General features: G+C 39.1%; 1 long non-coding RNA gene across 1 annotated transcript; it reads left to right on the top strand.

The window, feature by feature from the left end:
* Window positions 1–274: 274 nt before the first annotated feature.
* LOC115186380 (uncharacterized) lies at window positions 275–16,797 on the top strand. Its single transcript, XR_003875732.1, has 2 exons — window positions 275–809; window positions 16,545–16,797. It is a non-coding gene; the product is annotated as an uncharacterized LOC115186380 (long non-coding RNA).
* Window positions 16,798–24,945: the final 8,148 nt, after the last annotated feature.

Raw genomic sequence — 24,945 nt, 5'->3', positions numbered from 1 at the left:
TACTGAATATAACAAAACTGTTAGACATAGAAACACCGGGTTTTCTGCATTAAAAAAAAAAATGTTTATAAATGATTAAATTATGAAAAATAAGAATATCACTCCACCCGTGAGGCCACTAGATAATTTGACTGCAGGACAGGGCTACTACCACATCCCAGTTGAAAGCACCTTCTGACATGCATCAGTGTGCGATCTCATTCTTATGGCCACTCGTTGGAGTGGAGTAGTTTGTTCATAGCCATCCTCCTTTTGTCCGTGCAAAATTTTTTGCTATAGTATCGATTAAATGTAAAATGAGAGGCTTTCATTGACAAACAGAAAAAAAGCTGCAGTGCTTTGTAGCAAAGAGGTGAGCGTACAACGTACAGTATGTTGTCGTGTACTTATATTGCTGTAGATCTAGGGATTGATACTGGCTGAACAGTATCATGTACCTCATCAGTGTAATTAAAGCATATACAACAGCCATTGTTAATAGGAACTGTGTCAGGGCTAACGAGTTAGCAGATTGTCTCTCAGATGGTCTCATCGGTATCATTCATTCATGTTTCTGAAACAAGTGGGCGGGCTGGCATAACGCAATGACTGATGCAAGGACAGAGGGATGGATTGCCTGGCACTGTAATGCTGTTGATGTCTCTGAACTGTCATGCTCTTAGTGCCTGATGTTACATAAGACTGGTAACGTCATTGTGGCTCTATGTCACACTGTCACAGCCACTGATTGTCCTTAGTGCTTGTGATTCCAGACTGGAACCTGTGTGTTGTGTTGGGTATCACACTACAGGACAGGACATGATGTACAGGTACGTCTACAGATAAAAACACCCATCTGCCAGCAGCCATTACATTACATTTAGCATTTCACGTGTGTGTGTGGGGTGTGTGTGTGTGTGGTGTGTGTGTGTGTGTGTGTGTGTGGGTGTGTGTGTGTGTGTGTGGTGTGTGTGGTGTGTGTGTGTGGGTGTGTGTGTGTGTGTGTGTGTGTGTGTGTGTGTCAAATCAAATGTTATTTGTTACATGCGCCAAATACAACAGTGAAATGCTTACTTACAAACTCTTTCCCAAAGATGTAGAGTTTTAGATAAAATGATAAAAAAAGCGAGAAATAAAACACACAAGCATGAAGCTATATACAAGGAGTACCAATACCATATCAATGTGCAGGGATACGTGGTAGTTGAGGTAAATATGTACATGTACAGGAGGCTGGGGCTCCCGAGTGGCACAGCGGTCTAAGGCACTGCATCTCAGTGCAAGAGGTGTCACTACAGTCCCTGGTTTGAATCCAGGCTGTATCACATCCGGCCGTGATTGAAAGTCCCATAGAGCGGCGCACAATTGGCCCGGTGTCGTCCGGGTTTGGCCGGGTAGGCTGTCATTGTGAATAAGAATTTGTTCTTAACTGACTTGCCTAGTTAAATAAAGGTTAAATAAATATACACTGCTCAAAAAAATAAAGGGAACACTTAAACAACACAATGTAACTCCAAGTCAATCACACTTCTGTGAAATCAAACTGTCCACTTAGGAAGCAACATGATTGACAATACATTTCTTTCACATGCTGTTGTGCAAATGGAATAGACAACAGGTGGAAATTATAGGCAATTAGCAAGACACCCCCAATAAAGGAGTGGTTCTGCAGGTGGGGACCACAGACCACTTCTCAGTTCCTATGCTTCCTGGCTGATGTTTTGGTCACTTTTGAATGCTGGCGGTGCTTTCACTCTAGTGGTAGCATGAGACGGAGTCTACAACCCACACAAGTGGCTCAGGTAGTGCAGCTCATCCAGGATGGCACATCAATGCGAGCTGTGGCAAGAAGGTTTGCTGTGTCTGTCAGCGTAGTGTCCAGAGCATGGAGGCGCTACCAGAAGACAGGCCAGTACATCAGGAGACGTGGAGGAGGCCGTAGGAGGGCAACCCAGCAGCAGGACCGCTCCCTCCGCCTTTGTGCAAGGAGGAGCAGGAGAAGCACTTCCAGAGCCCTGCAAAATGACCTCCAGCAGGCCACAAATGTGCATGTGTCTGCTCAAACGATCAGAAACAGACTCCATGAGGGTGGTATGAGGGCCCGACGTCCACAGGTGGGGGTTGTGCTTACAGCCCAACACCGTGCAGGACGTTTGGCATTTGCCAGAGAACACCAAGATTGGCAAATTCGCCACTGGCGCCCTGTGCTCTTCACAAATGAAAGCAGGTTCACAGAGCACATGTGACAGACGTGACAGAGTCTGGAGACGCCGTGGAGAACATTCTGCTGCCTGCAACATCCTCCAGCATGACCGGTTTGGCGGTGGGTCAGTCATGGTGTGGGGTGGCATTTCTTTGGGGGGCCGCACAGCCCTCCATGTGCTTGCCAGAGGTAGCCTGACTGCCATTAGGTACCGAGATGAGATCCTCAGACCCCTTGTGAGACCATATGCTGGTGCGGTTGGCCCTGGGTTCCTCCTAATGCAAGACAATGCTAGACCTCATGTGGCTGGAGTGTGTCAGCAGTTCCTGCAAGAGGAAGGCATTGATGCTATGGACTGGCCCGCCCGTTCCCCAGACCTGAATCCAATTGAGCACATCTGGGACATCATGTCTCGCCCATCCACCAATGCCACGTTGCACCACAGACTGTCCAGGAGTTGGCGGATGCTTTAGTCCAGGTCTGGGAGGAGATCCCTCAGGAGACCATCCGCCACCTCATCAGGAGCATGCCCAGGCGTTGTAGGGAGGTCATACAGGCACACACTACTGAGCCTCATTTTTACTTGTTTTAAGGACATTACATGAAAGTTGGATCAGCCTGTAGTGTGGTTTTCCACTTTAATTTTGAGTGTGACTCCAAATCCAGACCTCCATGGGTTAATAAATTGGATTTCCATTGATTATTTTTGTGTGATTTTGTTGTCAGCACATTCAACTATGTAAAGAAAAAAGTATTTAATAAGATTATTTCTTTCATTCAGATCTAGGATGTGTTGTTTAAGTGTTCCCTTTATTTTTTTGAGCAGTATATATATAAATATAATAATAAGAGTGAAAAGTAGCAGCAGTGCATATGCTGGGTGTGAGTCTGTGGTGGCGTGTGTGTGTGTGTATGTGACATCAGTATGCGTGAGTGTGTTATGTGTGTGTTGTGTGGTGGATAGAGACATGTGTATGTATATATAGCCAGTGCAGGTAGAGTCAGTACAGATAGTCTGAGAAGCTATTCAGCAGTCTAATTGCTTTCAAGATAGAAGCTATCTTGGAGCCTGTTGGTCTGAGACCCGTTGCTCCGGTAGCACAGAGAACAGTCCATGTGCTTAGGTGGCTGAAGTCTTTGGCAATTTCCTGGGCCTTCCTTAGACACCGCCTGGTATAAACGTCCAGGATGGCATGGAGTTCGGCCCCAGAGAAGTACTAGGCTGTCCGCACCACCCTCTGTAGAGCCTTGTGGTCAAGGGCGGTGCAGTTGCCATACCAGACGGCGAAGCAGCCAGTCAAGATGCTCTCATTGGTGCAGCTTTAGAACTTCTTGAGTATCTGAGGACCAAATCTGTGTGTGTGTGTGCGTCTTTTTTGTTATTGTTTTGTTTTGTTGTTGAAACAGAGGAGAGGAGACTCCGGCAGCGACGTCAGAAAATTGCAGTACATATTGTGCTGTTCTATCACGCATGCAATAATGTCAGAGGGAAAAACAGTGTTGGTTGTTTGCAGTAACTTCTTTGTTGTTGTAATCCCAAACGGATGTGGCAGTTTCACCAATTAAGGATTCCAGCTGTAGCCCTTTCCTGCAGTCAAATGACCTAGTGGCCTCAAAAAGGAGGATGGTTATGAACAAACCACTCCTACGAGTGGAGTACTTTTGTTTCAAAGTAGATTTGTTTGACTACCAAGAAACACTCTGTGTGACACTGATGTAGTCCTCTGCAGTAAAAGGTTTTTAAAGCAGGAGAAAGAGACGAGTTGGTGCACTGTTACCAGCCTTTACTCTTCAGCTGTATGGTTACACTTTCACATTACTGTACTATGCATCCTCTCTATTTTCGCTGCAGCACAAATCAGGATAGCTATGTCTGTCTATACAAAGGTCTTAGTCATGAATGTTTCAAGCTATTCACGTTGATTCAATCACTGCTATTCAATACGGAATCAACAAAGGTTTACACCACACACTGATTGCCAATCAGAGGATGGTGAACTGTCCCTTTGAACCAGGTGACTCAAATGCCTGAGTCATATGTGATCATATAACATTCAAAACCTCCTGAGATCAACAAGTTATCACATAGTCTTGAATGACAACTACAGGAATTTTGTAACTCTGGACGTCATTCATTTCTTTGATATTTTATTTTGAAAGAATATTTCAAATCCATTGCTCTGAGTCATAAGAGTTCATTGTATTTCAGTTGAATTAATTGTATTCACAAGTGCTGCTCCCATTGAGGAGCCTCTCTATCTATGTAAATAGTGTTGTGTATTTTTCCAGACCCTTAATAAAAAATTGTACTCTTCTGAATAGCAGGAGTCAGGCAAGTGGGCTGTGGACTTTCTTGACTTTTCTTGACGTCTTTTAGTTTGATTGACTCCACCAAGGGGCAAAGATATAATCCTGTCAACAGTTTAAATTATAGATTTGTTGCTTCAGAGTGCAATCATTTATGATGCTTACGCATTTGACCTTCACTGTCCTCAAGTCTCTGTCAGACCACATACAAACAGACATCTGTTGTTAGATGTTCGTTACAAATATGAAATATTAAATCAGTGACTTTCTATATATTTCTGTGTTGGTATCAAAGCAGAGCACAGCTTGTGTGAGCAGACAAAGGTGCTCAGGCAGCAGTCTGGAGGACTGGCTGCTGGCTGCTTGTCAACAACTTTTCAATACATCTATTTATGACCTTAGTTTAACTGTTGTACCCCATCAGAATGCAAAATATAATCTTGTTTAACTCCATTGTTTGTAAACAATGTGAATGTAAACAAACACTGTATAGCCTCAAAACATGGTTAAAACTATAACTTTGTGAATGTAAACAAACACTGTATAGCCTCAAAACATGGTTAAAACTATAACTTTGTGAATGTAAACAAACACTGTATAGCCTCAAAACATGGTTAAAACTATAACTTTGTGAATGTAAACAAACACTGTATAGCCTCAAAACATGGTTAAAACTATAACTTTGTGAATGTAAACAAACACTGTATAGCCTCAAAACAAGGTTAAAACTATAACTTTGTGAATGTAAACAAACACTGTATAGCCTCAAAACATGGTTAAAACTATAACTTTGTGAATGTAACAAACACTGTATAGCCTCAAACAATGTGAATGTAAACAAACACTGTATAGCCTCAAAACAATGTGATTGTAAACAAACACTGTATAGCCTCAAAACAATGTGAATGTAAACAAACACTGTATAGCCTCAAAACAATGTGAATGTAAACAAACACTGTATAGCCTCAAAACAATGTGAATGTAAACAAACACTGTATAGCCTCAAAACAATGTGAATGTAAACAAACACTGTATAGCCTCAAAACAATGTGAATGTAAACAAACACTGTATAGCCTTAAAACAATGTGAATGTAAACAAACACTGTATAGCCTTAAAACAATGTGAATGTAAACAAACACTGTATAGCCTCAAAACAATGTGAATGTAAACAAACACTGTATAGCCTCAAAACATGGTTAAAACTATAACTTTGTGAATGTAAACAAACACTGTATAGCCTCAAAACATGGTTAAAACTATAACTTTGTGAATGTAAACAAACACTGTATAGCCTCAAAACATGGTTAAAACTATAACTTTGTGAATGTAAACAAACACTGTATAGCCTCAAAACATGGTTAAAACTATAACTTTGTGAATGTAAACAAACACTGTATAGCCTCAAAACATGGTTAAAACTATAACTTTGTGAATGTAAACAATGTGAATGTAAACAAACACTGTATAGCCTCAAAACATGGTTAAAACTATAACTTTGTGAATGTAAACAAACACTGTATAGCCTCAAAACATGGTTAAAACTATAACTTTGTGAATGTAAACAAACACTGTATAGCCTCAAAACATGGTTAAAACTATAACTTTGTGAATGTAAACAAACACTGTATAGCCTCAAAACATGGTTAAAACTATAACTTTGTGAATGTAAACAAACACTGTATAGCCTCAAAACATGGTTAAAACTATAACTTTGTGAATGTAAACAAACACTGTATAGCCTCAAAACAATGTGAATGTAAACAAACACTGTATAGCCTCAAAACATGGTTAAAACTATAACTTTGTGAATGTAAACAAACACTGTATAGCCTCAAAACATGGTTAAAACTATAACTTTGTGAATGTAAACAAACACTGTATAGCCTCAAAACATGGTTAAAACTATAACTTTGTGAATGTAAACAACACTGTATAGCCTCAAAACATGGTTAAAACTATAACTTTGTGAATGTAAACAAACACTGTATAGCCTCAAAACATGGTTAAAACTATAACTTTGTGAATGTAAACAAACACTGTATAGCCTCAAAACATGGTTAAAACTATAACTTTGTGAATGTAAACAAACACTGTATAGCCTCAAAACAATGTGAATGTAAACGAACACTGTATAGCCTCAAAACATGGTTAAAACTATAACTTGTGAATGTAAACAAACACTGTATAGCCTCAAAACATGGTTAAAACTATAACTTTGTGAATGTAAACAAACACTGTATAGCCTCAAAACATGGTTAAAACTATAACTTTGTGAATGTAAACAAACACTGTATAGCCTCAAAACATGGTTAAAACTATAACTTTGTGAATGTAAACAAACACTGTATAGCCTCAAAACATGGTTAAAACTATAACTTTGTGAATGTAAACAAACACTGTATAGCCTCAAAACATGGTTAAAACTATAACTTTGTGAATGTAAACAAACACTGTATAGCCTCAAAACATGGTTAAAACTATAACTTTGTGAATGTAAACAAACACTGTATAGCCTCAAAACATGGTTAAAACTATAACTTTGTGAATGTAAAAAACACTGTATAGCCTCAAAACATGGTTAAAACTATAACTTTGTGAATGTAAACAATGTGAATGTAAACAAACACTGTATAGCCTCAAAACATGGTTAAAACTATAACTTTGTGAATGTAAACAAACACTGTATAGCCTCAAAACATGGTTTAAAACTATAACTTTGTGAATGTAAACAAACACTGTATAGCCTCAAAACATGGTTAAAACTATAACTTTGTGAATGTAAACAAACACTGTATAGCCTCAAAACATGGTTAAAACTATAACTTTGTGAATGTAAACAAACACTGTATAGCCTCAAAACATGGTTAAAACTATAACTTTGTGAATGTAAACAAACACTGTATAGCCTCAAAACAATGTGAATGTAAACAAACACTGTATAGCCTCAAAACAATGTGATTGTAAACAAACACTGTATAGCCTCAAAACAATGTGAATGTAAACAAACACTGTATAGCCTCAAAACAATGTGAATGTAAACAAACACTGTATAGCCTCAAAACAATGTGAATGTAAACAAACACTGTATAGCCTCAAAACATGGTTAAAACTATAACTTTGTGAATGTAAACAAACACTGTATAGCCTCAAAACATGGTTAAAACTAACTTTGTGAATGTAAACAAACACTGTATAGCCTCAAAACATGGTTAAAACTATAACTTTGTGAATGTAAACAAACACTGTATAGCCTCAAAACATGGTTAAAACTATAACTTTGTGAATGTAAACAAACACTGTATAGCCTCAAAACATGGTTAAAACTATAACTTTGTGAATGTAAACAATGTGAATGTAAACAAACACTGTATAGCCTCAAAACATGGTTAAAACTATAACTTTGTGAATGTAAACAAACACTGTATAGCCTCAAAACATGGTTAAAACTATAACTTTGTGAATGTAAACAAACACTGTATAGCCTCAAAACATGGTTAAAACTATAACTTTGTGAATGTAAACAAACACTGTATAGCCTCAAAACATGGTTAAAACTATAACTTTGTGAATGTAAACAAACACTGTATAGCCTCAAAACATGGTTAAAACTATAACTTTGTGAATGTAAACAAACACTGTATAGCCTCAAAACAATGTGAATGTAAACAAACACTGTATAGCCTCAAAACAATGATTGTAAACAAACACTGTATAGCCTCAAAACAATGTGAATGTAAACAAACACTGTATAGCCTCAAAACAATGTGAATGTAAACAAACACTGTATAGCCTCAAAACAATGTGAATGTAAACAAACACTGTATAGCCTCAAAACATGGTTAAAACTATAACTTTGTGAATGTAAACAAACACTGTATAGCCTCAAAACATGGTTAAAACTATAACTTTGTGAATGTAAACAAACACTGTATAGCCTCAAAACATGGTTAAAACTATAACTTTGTGAATGTAAACAAACACTGTATAGCCTCAAAACAATGTGAATGTAAACAAACACTGTATAGCCTCAAAACATGGTTAAAACTATAACTTTGTGAATGTAAACAAACACTGTATAGCCTCAAAACATGGTTAAAACTATAACTTTGTGAATGTAAACAAACACTGTATAGCCTCAAAACATGGTTAAAACTATAACTTTGTGAATGTAAACAAACACTGTATAGCCTCAAAACATGGTTAAAACTATAACTTTGTGAATGTAAACAAACACTGTATAGCCTCAAAACATGGTTAAAACTATAACTTTGTGAATGTAAACAAACACTGTATAGCCTCAAAACATGGTTAAAACTATAACTTTGTGAATGTAAACAAACACTGTATAGCCTCAAAACATGGTTAAAACTATAACTTTGTGAATGTAAACAAACACTGTATAGCCTCAAAACATGGTTAAAACTATAACTTTGTGAATGTAAACAAACACTGTATAGCCTCAAAACATGGTTAAAAAAACTTTGTGAAGTAAACAAACACTGTATAGCCTCAAAACATGGTTAAAACTATAACTTTGTGAATGTAAACAAACACTGTATAGCCTCAAAACATGGTTAAAACTATAACTTTGTGAATGTAAACAAACACTGTATAGCTCAAAACATGGTTAAAACTATAACTTTGTGAATGTAAACAAACACTGTATAGCCTCAAAACATGGTTAAAACTATAACTTTGTGAATGTAAACAAACACTGTATAGCCTCAAAACATGGTTAAAACTATAACTTTGTGAATGTAAACAAACACTGTAGCCTCAAAACATGGTTAAAACTATAACTTTGTGAATGTAAACAAACACTGTGTAGCCTCAAAACATGGTTAAAACTATAACTTTGTGAATGTAAACAAACACTGTATAGCCTCAAAACATGGTTAAAACTATAACTTTGTGAATGTAAACAAACACTGTATAGCCTCAAAACATGGTTAAAACTATAACTTTGTGAATGTAAACAAACACTGTATAGCCTCAAAACATGGTTAAAACTATAACTTTGTGAATGTAAACAAACACTGTATAGTCTCAAAACATGGTTAAAACTATAACTTTGTGAATGTAAACAAACACTGTATAGCCTCAAAACATGGTTAAAACTATAACTTTGTGAATGTAAACAAACACTGTATAGCCTCAAAACATGGTTAAAACTATAACTTTGATACCGTGGAAGGTCCTTGCATTCATGACTCTGTCTATAATTTTGAAAGTGGTTTCATTTCTCCAGTGCCATCCCTCATCCCTTTACTAAAACGTTGTTATGGTTCAAACTGCACATTACCATTGGCTACATCAGAGTGCTTCTGAGACAGGATGGAATAATTCACAAATGACAAGAGGAGAATCTACATAGTAAAGCACTCGTAGTACAAAATATCAATAACACCACTCTCAGTACAGATGCTATGACTCTACCTGACAGCCATGTGGTTGAAAATACAGTACATTCTTACCAGAGTGCCGTACCTTTAAAGAGATAGGGTGTGCTGTGGGGGACCATATGTTGTGTTGTCTCTCTTGTTTTGATGTGTGTTTTGTCCTATATTTATATTGTTTTTATTTTTAATCCCAGGCCCACGTCTCTGCAGGAGGCCTTTTGCCTTTTGGTAGGCCGTCATTGTAAATAAGAATTTGCTCTCAACTGACTTACCCAGTTAAATAAAGGTTCAATTAAATTGAACTAATTAAAAATAAATATGGTGAGAGGACACCAAGGGACTTTGCAGATCATAATGAGGTATGGGGTCATTAAGTGGGAGGGGAAAAGGGTGGGGGGGTGCTGTGACTGACCGAGAAAATGGGCGGAGGGCATGGGAAGGCAATGGGAGCAGTGCTTCCCAGGTCTGACATTGTGATGTCAGCGTAGTAATCTACCAATCAGCTGCATTCCCCAGTTGTCTCTCATTGTGGGTCATATGACCATAGAATTATGAATTAGAATACTAGAATAGTTATTTAATAGGATCTCTATACATATTATTCAGCTGGAGTGGACCGACAAACTCATTAGCTAGCTACATCGCCTCATGAGAAACAAAAGTCATTTCAGAAAATTAGTCAAATTAACCGCATGGGTGAGCTTACTTTCATTCAGAGCATAATTTAGTTACATGGAGAGTTTTTCTCCTGGAATTTCTATTTTGCATCAGGCTATGTCACTACATGCTGATTAGCTTTTAAAAGAAGATAATAAACTGTCTTTTCTCTGGGTATTGTTTTGTTATCTTGTCTGTGTAATTCAAGGACAAGTTGACTGAGTGTGATCGTGGAGGGAAGACACTGTGCTGAAAATATACATATAAATAGCAACTGTCAGGCCCATTGACTGCACTGATACAGGTGGAGACTGTTGTATTATTCATTACATGAGCTTGAAGCCACAACAGACAGTGAAGTCATATGTTTGTCCCACTCCATTAACAGTCAGCACGCCATTTTAATTTAGCCTTCTGGATTTGTAGGTATGTGGACTCCATACCACACAAATGCATTATAAGACAAGACAAACATGGGCATGCTAGGGGGAATGCTTTGACGTTGCCAGATTATCCAAATCGGAAAGAAGAATGACCTTGTTATATTGCTATGAGATTGAGTGTGTGCATTTATATGACGTTCATTTATATATTGTTAACAATTATGTGGTAATTCATTAATAGTTCACCACCCCAGTATTACAATCTAGTGATTAAAGAAGTGTTTACCTGGCTAGGTGGATCTACCGTTGACTGCAAGCTGTTGTTATTTTATTGTGATAAGTTATTATGATTGGGTGAAGCAGCCATGAATGCTCAGTGCTTACACATGAAGTGCAGTGATAGGGGGGGGAGTTGACTAGGATGGTGCCTCCCTGAAGGCTGCGGCAGGGCCGTGGCAGGATGTGACCCATGCCAGGGCCCCTAAGCGATATGCTGCTACCTCATCAACTGGAGCTGGGCTGACGGTCGCCAGCGTATGCTCTCGGCACTACAAGGGCATGGACTCTGGCGGGGGGATTAAGAGTGCACTGCCAGGGGTGGAAGAATGAGAGAGAAACAGAGTAGAGAGGGGGAGAAAGGAGAGAAAGAAGGGGAAGAGGAGAGAGCGAGTAGTAGGGAGGGAGAGAGTCCCCAAACAAGGAAGCCAGGGGAAAGAATACAAGCCACAGAGAGAGAGAGAGCTAGGTAAGGGTTAGTCACGTGTCAAACTCATTCCACAGAGGGCCAAGAGTCTGCAGGTTATCCCTCCACCCTTGTACTTGATAGATTAATTAAGGTCACTAATTAGTTAGGAACTCCCCTCACCTGGTTGTCTAGGTCTTTATTGAAAGGAAAACCAAAAAACCCGCAGACACTTGATGAATCGAATTTGACACCCCTAGGCTAGGACGTTGTTGACTGTGGAGTTACTGGAAAAAGACTGACTGAGGGAGAAAAAAAGAGCTAGACAGTGCCTAATTTGTAAATCAGGAGTTGCCGGAACAAGTGAGCACGAGAGGGGGGTGACCTGCATTGCATGCATATCATCACATTTGCGTAGTGGCATAGAGCAGTAAGTAGAGGCATTTACAGAAGTTGCCCACATGGGAAAGAAGGTTGTGGCCTAGGGTCCAGAAAATGTTTGGCCTTTTATAAACGCATTTAATGCGATTCTACGTCATTTTACGATTGGAGATTTTGGCACGCTCTTTGTAATGCTGCGTTCAAACAACTGGGAACTCGGAGCTGGGCAATCTACGACTTCAGACTTCAGGTGCGTTCAAGACAACTGCGAAATTGGGGAAAATAACGAGCTCAGACTGGAAAAATTTGTTTTGGATGGTCATCCAATTTGAAATTCCACCTCTGGCCTCTTCTAGAGCTCCGACTTTCCGACTGACGATCACTGACATCATGATTCGGCTTATTTTTTTCGAGTTCCAAGTTGTCTGAAAGCACAAAATGATCGAAATGACAGGCAATTTAGACACTGACAAACTGAGAATCTGAGATCAATGAAAACGACATTGAATCCATCAATATCCTAGGCCTATTTAATTTATTTCTCAACAGACAGCAGTACCATAACTTTGTCAAATGTATTTCAACCCTTTGCGCGCCTCTATAAGGACATTATGATTGCAATGCTGGAGAGATGAGAGTTGCAGGCTCATTTCTATCGGAGTAGAGAGCGGGAGAGATAATAGAAAGTGAATCTCATTGTAGTGAGAGATGGGGGGATTAAAGAAGAGGCAACTCTAAAGAACTTTGATCACGTTTATTAGAATCTTACATTGCAAAAATGTGACAATTATTTTTCATGCCAGAAGAGGTACCGGATCCGGACAAAACGAAACTGTTCCAAGACGGAGAGGTGCCAGATCCTGTTCCAGTAGGATCCGGCTAAAATTAAGCACTGGAGAGAGGGCAAGTGCTGAGCGATTAACCGAAATTTCGTATTTTTTTCTCCGGTTATTCAACAACTAATTGACCGATGTGGGTTCAATGACTTGAATTCCATTTAGTTCGTTATTTCTGTGATCCCAACGCGCCGTTTCTCCAGAGAGAAATCAAATCATTCACGAGAGAAATCAAGTCAAGAACTATGTGGGACACTGGGCTGAAGGGAGTTGTAGTTTTCATTAACCAAATATTCAACCTAGTTCAGCGCAGAAATGTCGTAATTAACTACATTAACCACGTTTTTATCAACAGTTTTTAATTTGTTCGTTCGACATGGTGGGATATTTTTGTCTGTAAAATTAATTATGCGAGAAATGGCGGTGGAAACGCCTTTATGCTCAAATATTTATGTCATTTCCATCATATCGAAGTAAACTTGTCACGCGATGATATTGAGTGTGGCCCTCCCACTACTACTCAGGAAACCATGCGTTTCTTAGGCAACAGATTAAGTATATTATGATGAATTTCACAGTGTTGAAAGGGCACGGTGATGAGCTTGGTGCTCCTTTCCAATAATATCGAGGGTCTTATTCTGGTGACACGATGCTCAACTGCCCTTTTGACAAATACAAATATCTTATCCAAATAATTGAATCATGTGTACTAGCCAGTGGCAACCCGTCATTCAGGGCAGGTGAGGCAGATGTCTTTCTTGCTATCACAAAAACATTGTGCCATCTGGTTTGCTTAATATAAGTATTTTGAAATTATTTTTACTTTAGCAATTCCATTTATTTTAAGTATATTTAAAACCAAATACTTTTAGACTTTTATTCCTGAGTGGCGCAGCGGTCCTAGGCAACTGCATCTCAGTGCAAGAGGTATCACTTCAGTCCCTGGTTTGAATCCAGGCTGTATCACATCCGGCCGTGATTGAGAGCCCATAGGGTGTCGCACAATTGACCCAGCGTCGTCCGGTTTGACCAGGGTAGGCCGTCATTGTAAATAATAAATATTTGTTCTTAACTGACTTTCCTAGTTAAATTAAAATAAAAATCTAATGACTGAAGTCGTATTTTACTGGGTGACTTCCACTACTACTAGAGTCATTTTCTATTAAGGTATCTTTCCTTTTACTCAACTATGACTATTGAGTACATTTTGCACCTCTGCAAGCTGGCGGTTCTTTCCAGCTCGGACAGAGAGAAACTTTTACGCCTGCTACTTTAGGTTAGATACACACAGACCGCATAAACCACATAGGAGATGTACACACACAACAATGAGAGAGGATAGAGACAGTTTGTGAAGTATGCCTTATCTCAGCCTGGTCTCATAGACTAGACGTAACATAGTAAATGTAAATCCGGGACCCTCCAAATTAGTATGATGTGTTATGTTTGGTATGGTTACATAAGACAGAAGGTTAATTATGGCAAAAACAAAAGTTGGGTGGTTGGTCGGGGTGGTTGGGTCTAGCAACCCAAAGGTTTGTGTATTTGAATCTCATCATGTACAACTTTAACATTTTTGCTAATTAGCAACTACTTTTTAGCTACTTTGCAACTACTTGGCATGTTAGCTAAACCTTCCCCTAACCTTATCCCTTTAACCAAACTCCTAACCTCAACCCTAACCTTAACCCTAACAATAACCCCTAACCCTATCCTCTAGCTTAGCTAACGTTAGCCACCTAGTTAAGGTTAGTGTTAGCCACCTAGCTAACGTTAGCCACAACAAATTTGAAGTTTTGCAAATTCATAACATATTGCATATTTGCAATTCATAACAAATTGCAATTAGCAACATATCATACGAATTGTAATTCGTACATCATACTACATTGAACAAAAATATAAACTCAACATGTAAAGTGTGGTCCCATGTTTCATGAGCTGAAATAAAATATCCCAGAAATGTTCCATACGCACCCAAGCTTATTTTCTCTCACATTTTGTTTACATCCCTGTTAGTGAGCAGTTTCTCTTTTGCTAAGATAATCCATCCACCTGACAGGTGTGCATATCAAGAAGCTGAATAAACAGCATGATCATTACACAGGTGCACCTTGTGCTGGGGGACAATAAAGGGCCACTCTAAAATGTGCAGTTTTGTCACACAACACAATGCCACAGATGTCTCAAGTTTTGAGGGGACCGTGCAATTGGCATGCTGACTGCAAGAATGTCCACCAAAGCTGTTGCCAGATAATTTAATGTTAATTCTCTACCAGAAGCCACCTCCAACGTTGCTTTAAAGAATTTGGCAGTACGACCAACCGGTCCTCTCAACCGCCAGACCACGTGTATGGCGTTGTGTGGGCGAGAGGTTTGCTGATGTCAACGTGTGAACATAGTGCCCCATGGTGGCGGTGGGGTTATGGTATGGGTAGGCATAAAAATACAGACAACAAAAAAATGGCAATTTGAATGCACATAAATACCGTGACGAGATTCTGAGGCCCATAATGAGGCCAATATTGTTTTACGTATCTGTGACCAACAGATGCATATCTGTGTTCCCAGTCATGTGAAATCCATAGATTAGGGTCTAATGAATTTATTTAAATTGACTGATTTCCTTATATGAACTGTAACTCAGTAAAATCTTTGAAATTGTTGCACATTGCATTTATATTTTTGTTCAGTATAATTGAAGTGTCCCAGATTTCGTTTACTAAGTTACATCTACCCCCCAGTCCAGGTTGGTTATCTACTTTGAAGAGCTAGTCAAATAATTTTTGTCAGACAGCTCTGCAACATACTTAGGCAGGCTTGCCTAGCTGAATAGGATGACTAAAGACAGTACAGTACAGGGTGCGCAGAGATAACTTTGTCTGGCTAGCTGCTACTGCTGAGCAGAGATGAGATGATGACTTTAAGGAATTAAAAATAATAAAGCCATCAAATAAAACTAAGTAATATACACAAACTGAAATATTGTATTATGTCATAGCAATTTCCTATTTTTCTATTGATGTCAACCCAATGTGGACCTGACAGAAATAATTGAATGTGAATGTTCACTGTTGTTGGCTTTAGAATTTCAATTAAAAAGCTCTAAATCATTTGAATGTCATTATTTCATAATGCATTTAATTTTGAAAAAAATTATCGTAAACAAAATAAAAAACATAATTATTTTTTTATAATCGAACCCAAAACCGAATCGAGCTCAAAAAACACTTATCGCTCAGCACTAGTTCCATGTAGAACCCTCTGTGGAAATGGTTCTACATGGAACCTCAAAGTTTCTATCAGGAACCAAAAGTGTCTACTTGGAACCAAAAAAGGTTAGTCAATGGTTCTCTTATGGGGACAGATAGCACCTTTTTATGAGTGTAGAGAGCGCACAAGACATAGGGCATATAAGTCGCTTGGAGTGGTGAGAGACAGAAGGGGGAGGGAAAGTGTGGGGGAAAGAGACGGGGAGAGAGAAGCCTGCTCTGTGTGGACTGTAGCTTGCAGCTGTAATTGTGGAAGAGCGAGAAAGCGTGCTCATGTGAGAGAGACCTCAGAGACTACTAGAGAGGAGAGAGAGAAAACAAAGAGGTTGAGAGAGAGTGAGAGAGAGACAGACAGATAGCGAAGGCTGAAACACAGAGAGTGAAGTAAATAAAGAATGCAAGAAAGACAGTACAGTGACGCAGTGCTTCTCTGTCTACTGTAGGTGTACGAATTCTGTGGAGGCAGCGTGATACAAGGACTATACATTTCCTGTCTCCTATCAGCCGGATTTACTCCGAAAAGGGCATCAATGACCATTGGACCATATACTTCTCCACAATATTGCAGGCACTAAAGGTGGACTTTTAACAAGTGCAGTGACAATGCAGGTGAGATTCTCTTGATTGTTTATATACTGTACATGTGTTCAACTGCATGTTGTACTGAAATTATAGTGTTTGGTTTGCTAGACTTGAAGTAAGCCTTTTTATTAAAATGAATCACTTGTGGTGCATGGCATTTCTATCTGTTTATAATCGGGAAAACTGAATATCTACTAGATGCCGAGTTATGTATATTTCATACGCTTGCAGACTGTATGTTATGTTTGCGGTAAAAAATATTCAACAGCTTCTGTCTGAAGCCAGATGATGTGTCGACAGAGGCTGTGTTGTTAGTTTAATTGTGGTAATGAGCTGTTACTATGCATTTACTTATAATCTGAGATATATTTGATATGGCTTCCAGGTAAAAAACAAAAAACAAAGATGTGCTTTGGAAAGTGAACTTTTATGATTGAGTGTAGAGAACAATGACGTTCTGTGTCCTCTGTATCGCTCTTCTTTCCCCTCTCTCATACCGTACACACAGATACAGTCACACTCACAATATGTGTTGCTTTGTTCACTAAGTCCTGTGCTGCTGGCTCTCCCTAGCTGCAGACAGCAGGACAGTGATGGAGTGACGTGCTCTGGGTGGGGTGCCTGTTCATTAGATGAGTGTGATTGAGACCACAGTATATTGACAGGGAGTAGAACGATGAGACTACTGTACATGGTTAACAAACACAACAAAGATCAACAGAGCAAGCGAGGAAGTCCACCTATAGATCTACGGATAGCTGGATTCAGGAATAAAGCGCCTTTCACAGTGCTCTTCACACATCCTGTAACAGCAAAATAAAATGGATTGATAGAGAAAGTAAGAGGTAGATGAGAGAAGGTGTGGAAAGAGAAGGCTGGGAAGAGATATGCAGTATGGGGGAGTCGTCATAGATTGAGTGGACTTTGGAGAAGGGTAGAAAAGAGATAAGGAGACGAGGGAGTGTGAGAGAGATGAAGGAGTCACTGCTGTGTTCTAGTACAGCTAGGCCATGACAGTAAAGACAGCCCTGGCTTGGGGGGACATCGAGTAGAGATGGCCAGTCCATTATTCCTGCTCCAGGGTGGGAGCCCTGACCTAGCCCCTAATCCAACAGCCTTCCCTATGCCTCGCCTCTCACCCAAGGAGATCGCCACGGCTCTCCTCACACAAACAAACACACATCCACTGCATGCATGACAAACACAAGCTTCATAAGCCCCGTGGTCAGTCAGCCCTCCCAGCTAGCTACCACTGCTCCTCAAACGTTCACCACACACTTCTGCCTACCACTTAGGCATTTTACTTTGCACAGACGCCTGTATATCCATTTTAATTTGTATCAAGGGCATTTGTTAGTCTATTGTTATACTGCTTCTCTTTTGTCATTTGCATTGGTTTGTGAGATTTGTTTTGTTGTAAAACTAAAAGATTGTGCGGATGAAGTCATGTCTTGCTGTGAGGATCAGTTGGGTAGTTGTTGTGACAGTGTCCCCCACAGCCTCAGGCATTGCTATGGGCACACAGGGGACATTTCCGCCTGTCATCTCCACTTTAGTTACAACCAAAGACGTTTAACAAGGGTACAGATCTTGTACCTCCCGAAGCTTAAAAGATAAATCTGTATGCCATCAAACAAAATGCTTTTTTTCTTTTGTTCAGCATTTTGATTTCAGGTCTTAGTCGTGCTTGATCCTCATATAATTGAGATGGAATGCACAGTGTAAGGCTCAGTTTAATTTATAATAATAGCTGTAATCAGATTTTCTATGTCCCCACAGTTTTGAATTGGTCCACACAGGGATCTTACCAGCTATAAATCTCAGTTATGTGCAGTGGTGGAAAAAAGTACTGAATTGTCGTCCTTGAGTAAAAGTAAAAATACCTTTAATAGAAAATTACTCAAGTAAAAGGGAAAGTAAAAGTCTAAAAGTATTTGGTTTTAATATCAAAAGTAAATGTAATTGTTAAAATATACTTAAGTATTAAAAGTACAAGTATAAATCATTTCACATTCCTTATAGAGTGGAGTTGGTATCGCAGTTGAGAAAATACTTTCAGACAAAAAGCTTAAAAGCGACTGCCCCTAAAAACCAACGACTCCCTTTGAAAACGGGTGATGTGGCATCAGAAACATTTATTATAGTGTAAAAATGTACTTCAAAGTGTAGATAAATAGAATAACTTTGGTCATACCCAGTCAGCACATGACGTCCAAGGACGTCGAATTATGGGCGATATCAGGTCTGTCTGTTGTGGCTGCTATTTCACCCTAAAATAGTCATCCCAAATTGGGCTGTGTATAACTATGTAAATGTCTCTCGGACAAGGTGACTTTTATCAATATACACTCTAAAAAGTAAAGGTTCCTGGAGTATCCTTTAGGGGTTCTTGAAATTGAGACTGTGGGGAACCCCTAAAAGTTATTTGAAGAACCTTTTGTGGGAACTCCTATAAGTTCTTCGAAGAACCCCTTATCATGGTTCCTCAAAGAACCTTTTGGGGTTAATTTTTTAACTCCCAGCAAACCAGACAGCACCATTTTTTATTGCCTTTTTTTTTTACAGATAGCCAGGGGCACACTCCAACACTCGAACATCATTTAAAAACAACGCATTTGTGATTAGTGAGTCTGCCAGAGTTAGAAGGGATGACCAGGGATGTTCTCTTGATAAGTGTGTGAATTTGACCTTTTTCCTGTCTTGCTAAGCATTCGAAACATAACAAGTACTTCTGGGTGTCAGGGAAAATGTATGAAGTAAAAAGTACATTATTTTCTTTAGGAAGGTAGCAAAGTAAAAGTAAAAGTTGTCAAATATAAATAGTAAAGTACAGATACCCCCCAGAAAATGACTTAAGTAGTACTTTAAAGTATTTTTACTTGAGTACTTTACACCACTGGTTATGTGTCATTATATAAGAGCATTAAATATTGCAAGTTGAGCTTCCACCTCCCATTATGGCCTGTAGAGTAAATTGCTGCTCTTAGTTGAGCTAATTAGTCATGGTGATTGGTCTATAGGCATGGTTCATGATGAACAAAACAATGCAGCCTCTCTGTCCATGTTGGATTCATTAGCTTCATTCAGCCTGTTGCACACACACATACGTCTGCGTGCGAGGATTGCATGGAGAGAAGAAAAAAAAACGTTGAATGTGCCGTGAAGGTTAAGGGCTCCATTATTTTGTGTGCATTATATTAAACATGTGAGGCCTGTCACTTAGGCTGGTCCTGCTGGGCCATACCGATAGTTCCCATGGCACTCATCCTCGATGTTAATCAAAAAAAAAAAAATGGACTCTGGTTTGTGAGGTGAACTAACCTTCCTACTTGGCTTGCAGAGACAAGGTGCTGTCAATTTAACCTTTTATTTTGACTAGGCAAGTCAGTTAAGAACAAATTCTTATTTACAATGACAGCCTACCAGGGAACAGTGGGTTAACTGCCTTATTTAGGGCAGAATGACAGATTTTTTACCTTGTCAGCTCAGGGATTCGATCCAACAACCTTTCGGTTACTGGCCCAATGCGCTAACCACTAGGCTACCTGACACCCCAAATAAACTGGATGTAATTAGCTTGAAGAATACTGTCAGTCCCTGGAGAACCCTTGATCTGTGTCCCTAACGTAAGATGAAGTGGGAGTGCTGCTGCCTGAGGAGCTGCAGCTGCAGTCAATATTAACTGGGCTGGGCTATTTTTACCCCATTTTGTTTTTCCACTGAATTGGTCTTTTAACCCAAATATATATGAATTCTAGTCAATGGACACAATAAGCAAAAATGTGTGAGATGTTTGAAATGATTCCCTTTGTTTTGGGCAATGATAACTAGGACTGTAAATGTAGGAGAATTGTGAATTGTTTTCACTCAGTCGGATTCACAATGTTATTTTACGCATTTCCACATTCACATTTTTTTATTGAGTTTTCTTGCTTTCTGCTCACTGCAGCCAGTGTAAAAATCCATGGTCTTGTTGCGCTGATCTGTCAGTGTTTCCCTCCAATTGACTTTTTCTTGCTAGATGTCTGTCTCTCTTGATATCTTCATGCACACCAGTCAAGGGGATATTGTGTAGGATATTGAAAGGCAAAGGTATGTAGTTGTCAGCTGAAACCAAAATCTGGTTCTGAACATTGGGTACTCTTGGACTATTCGTTTCAAAGACAAGCATAAAAATGTTACGCAATAACAAGATTTAGAAGGAACATCTTACCTCATACAAAAGGTACCTCTGAAATATGGACTATTTGATTACATACAGTCAAGTCCCAAATTATTGGCACCCTTGAGAAAGATGAGCAAAAAATACAATATAAAATATATAATACAAATACTACTAATTCTACAGTATTTGAATGCAAAAAAGGGAAAATTATATTATTTTATACTAATGCAAGTGCTCAGAGCAAGAGATTTTGTTAAACAAGTAATACAAAATTATCAAAATGATTGGCACCCCTGTTTTTAATACTCTAGCATCCTCCCCTTGCGAGGATAACAACACAGCCTTAAACACTTTTTTTATGATGATTGGAGAACACATTGGGATGGATCTTAGACCACTCCTCCATACAGAATATTTCCAGATCCTTGATATCCTTCGTCTGCGTTTATGGACTGCCCTCTTCAATTCAAACCACAGGTTTTCAATGGGGATCAAATCCTGAGACGGCCATTCAAAATGTTTATTTTGTGGTCAATGAACCATTTCTTTGTGGATTTTGATGTGTGCTTGGGGTTATTGTCTTGCTAAAAGATCCACTTGCGGCAAAGTTTCAAGATCCCTCCCAATGTGTTCTCCAACCTCATAAAACATTTTCGAAAAAAAGCTCAGTGTCGTTATACCTGTATTGAAAACAGGGGATTCAGGAGAAAGATATGATCCCTTATTGATGTCACCTGTTAAATCCACTTCCATCCGTGTAGATGAAAGAGAGGAGACAGGTTAAAGAAGGTTTTTTAAGCCTTGAGACAATTGAGACATGTACTGTGTATGTGTGCCATTCAGAAGGTAAATGGGCAAGACAAAAGGACATCCAGCCAACTTGACACAACTGTGGGAAGCATTTGAGTCAACATGGGCCAGCATCCCTGTGGAATGCTTTCGACACCTTGTAGAGTCCATGCTCCAACGCATTGAGGTTGTTCTGAGGGCAAAAGGGAGCGGGGGGATCCAACAACTGAAAAAACACATTTTGCCCCAGGGATCCGTGGAAGTTTAGAGGGTGTAATACAATACAATGTAATATTATTAATCTACAATGTATGTTATTAAACCTTGGGCAACATGAGCCTATTGGTATGTTATTAAACCTTGGGCAACATGAGCCTATTGGTATGTTATTAAACCTTGGGCAACATGAGCCTATTGGTATGTTATTAAACCTTGGGCAACATGAGCCTATTGGTATGTTATTAAACCTTGGGCAACATGAGCCTATTGGTATGTTATTAAACCTTGGGCAACATGAGCCTATTGGTATGTTATTAAACCTTGGGCAACATGAGCCTATTGGTATCCACAGTACTCCACCTATTATACATTTTCCATCTCAATACTTCAATACTATATTTTTTTTACATAAATGCACTGTAATTTAAAGTAATTGTCCAGTGAAAATCAAACTTTTAAAAGTTAATGTTCTGTTAACTCATACCCAAATAATTTTGACTATACTCGTATTTGTGGCCGAAGCATTAATTGGAGAAAAAATACTTTAAAAAAGCCACCTCAAACTTGTATCTCAAACAGACCGTTTCAAAAATGCTTTTTAAATGAGATTTAAACATAATCGGTTCAAGGACATACATCTGGTGTATTAGAAGCATTTATTGGTGCCATGATTGACTTTCTATTTATTTATTTCACTATTATGGGGGATCCTGTTTTCTGCTAACAATGCCTGCAGTGGTGCGGTCGGCCGTGAACTTCCATGGCTTCAATGAGAGGTGGCAGTCTGTCACGTCTGCTCTCGCTCCTCCCCTCCGGTGTTTGACGTCGCCGGTATACTAACCGCCGGTCCTGGGATCCATCATTACGAGCACCTGCACGTTGTCATGAGGCAAACCTGGACTCCATTACCTTACTTATTACCACCCCTATATCTGGCCCTCCCTTAGGTTCCTTCCCCAGTCAGTATTGATCCTGTGTACATGCAAAGACGCTACTGTTATGTTGTCTCGTTTGTTGTTTTATTAAACGTTTCACCTGCTTCTCAACTTACAGCGTCTTCATTACACAGTCGTTTTCTCTCTGCCTCATGACAACATGTGTAGAACTGCAGTATCTTAGCGTTATAGTTTCAACAAGAAACATTCTCTGCCTCATGACAACATGTGTAGAACTGCAGGATATTAGCGTTATAGTTGCAACAAGAAACATTTCTCTGCCCCATGACAACATGTGTAGAACTGCAGGATATTAGCGTTATAGTTGCAACAAGAAACATTTCTCTGCCCCATGACAAAATGTGTAGAATGCAGGATATTAGCAAGTTTTTTCCCTCCAAGAGGCAGACCTTTAAAATGTTCATTCCCAGGGCCCGAGACTTGGTTTGTCCGGCCTTGCACACGAAATCATGGTAAAACTCCTTGTATGATATTTTTTTATCTCACTCGAGTTGTGTTCTGATTATGAGGGGGTCACTGATGAATTTGCTATCACAAAAAAGTTTGAGAACCCCTGGCCTAGTGGTTAGGGAAGGGTTAGCTAACATGCTAAGTATCCTAACCATCCTTTTTAATTTTCACATGTAGCGAGCGAAGTGTTCGTGTTGTCCAACCAACATGCATAGTAGCTGAGTCAGACAATATAGTTTTCATGTTTCATAATTATCCTATTTCTCAGTGACACTTTTTTTGCTCATATTGAGTGATAAGACTGAGCTATTTAAAAACACTTTTTCAACATTTCAAGATAGCAGTTAGTTCAGTTTGATCTTATTAAAGACAGCTGTATATTCTTTTTTTTGACCCAAAAATATTCTGTTCACGCCCACTTTTTTTGCACTATGTTTGAAGGCTGTCAGCTTCTTCTCAGGAGGAGAATCACTTAGCCTTTCAACTAATTTTCAAATGATAGGATGCCTATTTAAAAACACTTTTTCAACATTTCAAGATAGCAGTTAGTTCAGTTTGATCTTATTAAAGACAGCTGTATCATTTTTTTATTCATTTTGACATATTGTTTGGGACCACTTTTTTGCTCTGTTTGAAGACTGTCAGCTTCTTCTCAGGAGGAGAATCACTTAGCCTTTCAACTAATTTTCAAATGATAGGATGCCTATTTTAAAACACTTTCTCTACATTTCAAGATAGCAGTTAGTTAATTTTGAGCATATCAAAGACAGCTGCAACTTTATTTTATTAATTTTCACAATGTTTTTTTTTTACCCAAAATGATTCTAAGTCCACAGTCTCTGTCATTGAACTATGTTGAGCCGTGTGCCTGGTGATTGAACAGGTTACCAGGTGTGTTTTTGAATATAGTTCTTAATGGCTTCAGTGGTGTGCTGGGGTCCATTGCTTGCTAAGGGGGAACCTCCCACCCGGGTTCAGCCAACAGGGGGCGCACCCAACCCCTCTAGTAAAACTGAATGTCTCTCTCTCTCTCTCTCTCTCTCAGGCTATGAAAAAAGCCCCACCTCCTCTCGCTCAGCCATTCTAACAGTGGAAGCCAGGATCTGTGAGAAACTATGATAATAAACTGTGAACAATAATGAAGCCATGTTTGTCTGTGTGAGTGAGGATTTATTATTTAATTGTGTGATAACTTTAATTCTGTGATACCTTTATGTAATACATCCTCTGTTTCCTAACTGAATAAACATTTTAAGATAGCAGATGGTTCAGTCTGATCATCTCATGTACTGTTGGAACTTTATTTAATTTTAATTTTTTTATGACAAATTCCAGAGCCTCTGTGTACATTTGTACACATTTTTTCCCCCACTCTCTACTTTGTACAATGACAGAGAAAGTGGGACTCTGTCATTTTTTCTGACAAGTTCTCTCATTGATCTCAGGTTCAGCCACCAAGGGGGTCACCCACCCTCCATGAAAACTTTCATAGGCTCTCTTTCACTCAGTAATCATGTAACAAGTGGACAGGCTCCCAGAGGCAGGGCAATCAAAGGCTCCAAGTCACTGAAGTGCCCATCAGCCCAGCCATTGTTATTATTCCTACCAGCCGTTCTACATGCAAACAATTTAAAACACTATAGTAAAAATTATTTATATTTTCTAGTCTGAGAGGTTCTGAAT

The sequence above is a fragment of the Salmo trutta genome, unplaced genomic scaffold (genome assembly GCF_901001165.1).
Source record: "Salmo trutta unplaced genomic scaffold, fSalTru1.1, whole genome shotgun sequence".
NCBI lineage: Eukaryota > Metazoa > Chordata > Actinopteri > Salmoniformes > Salmonidae > Salmo > Salmo trutta.
This window is presented reverse-complemented; position numbering and strand designations above follow the sequence as displayed.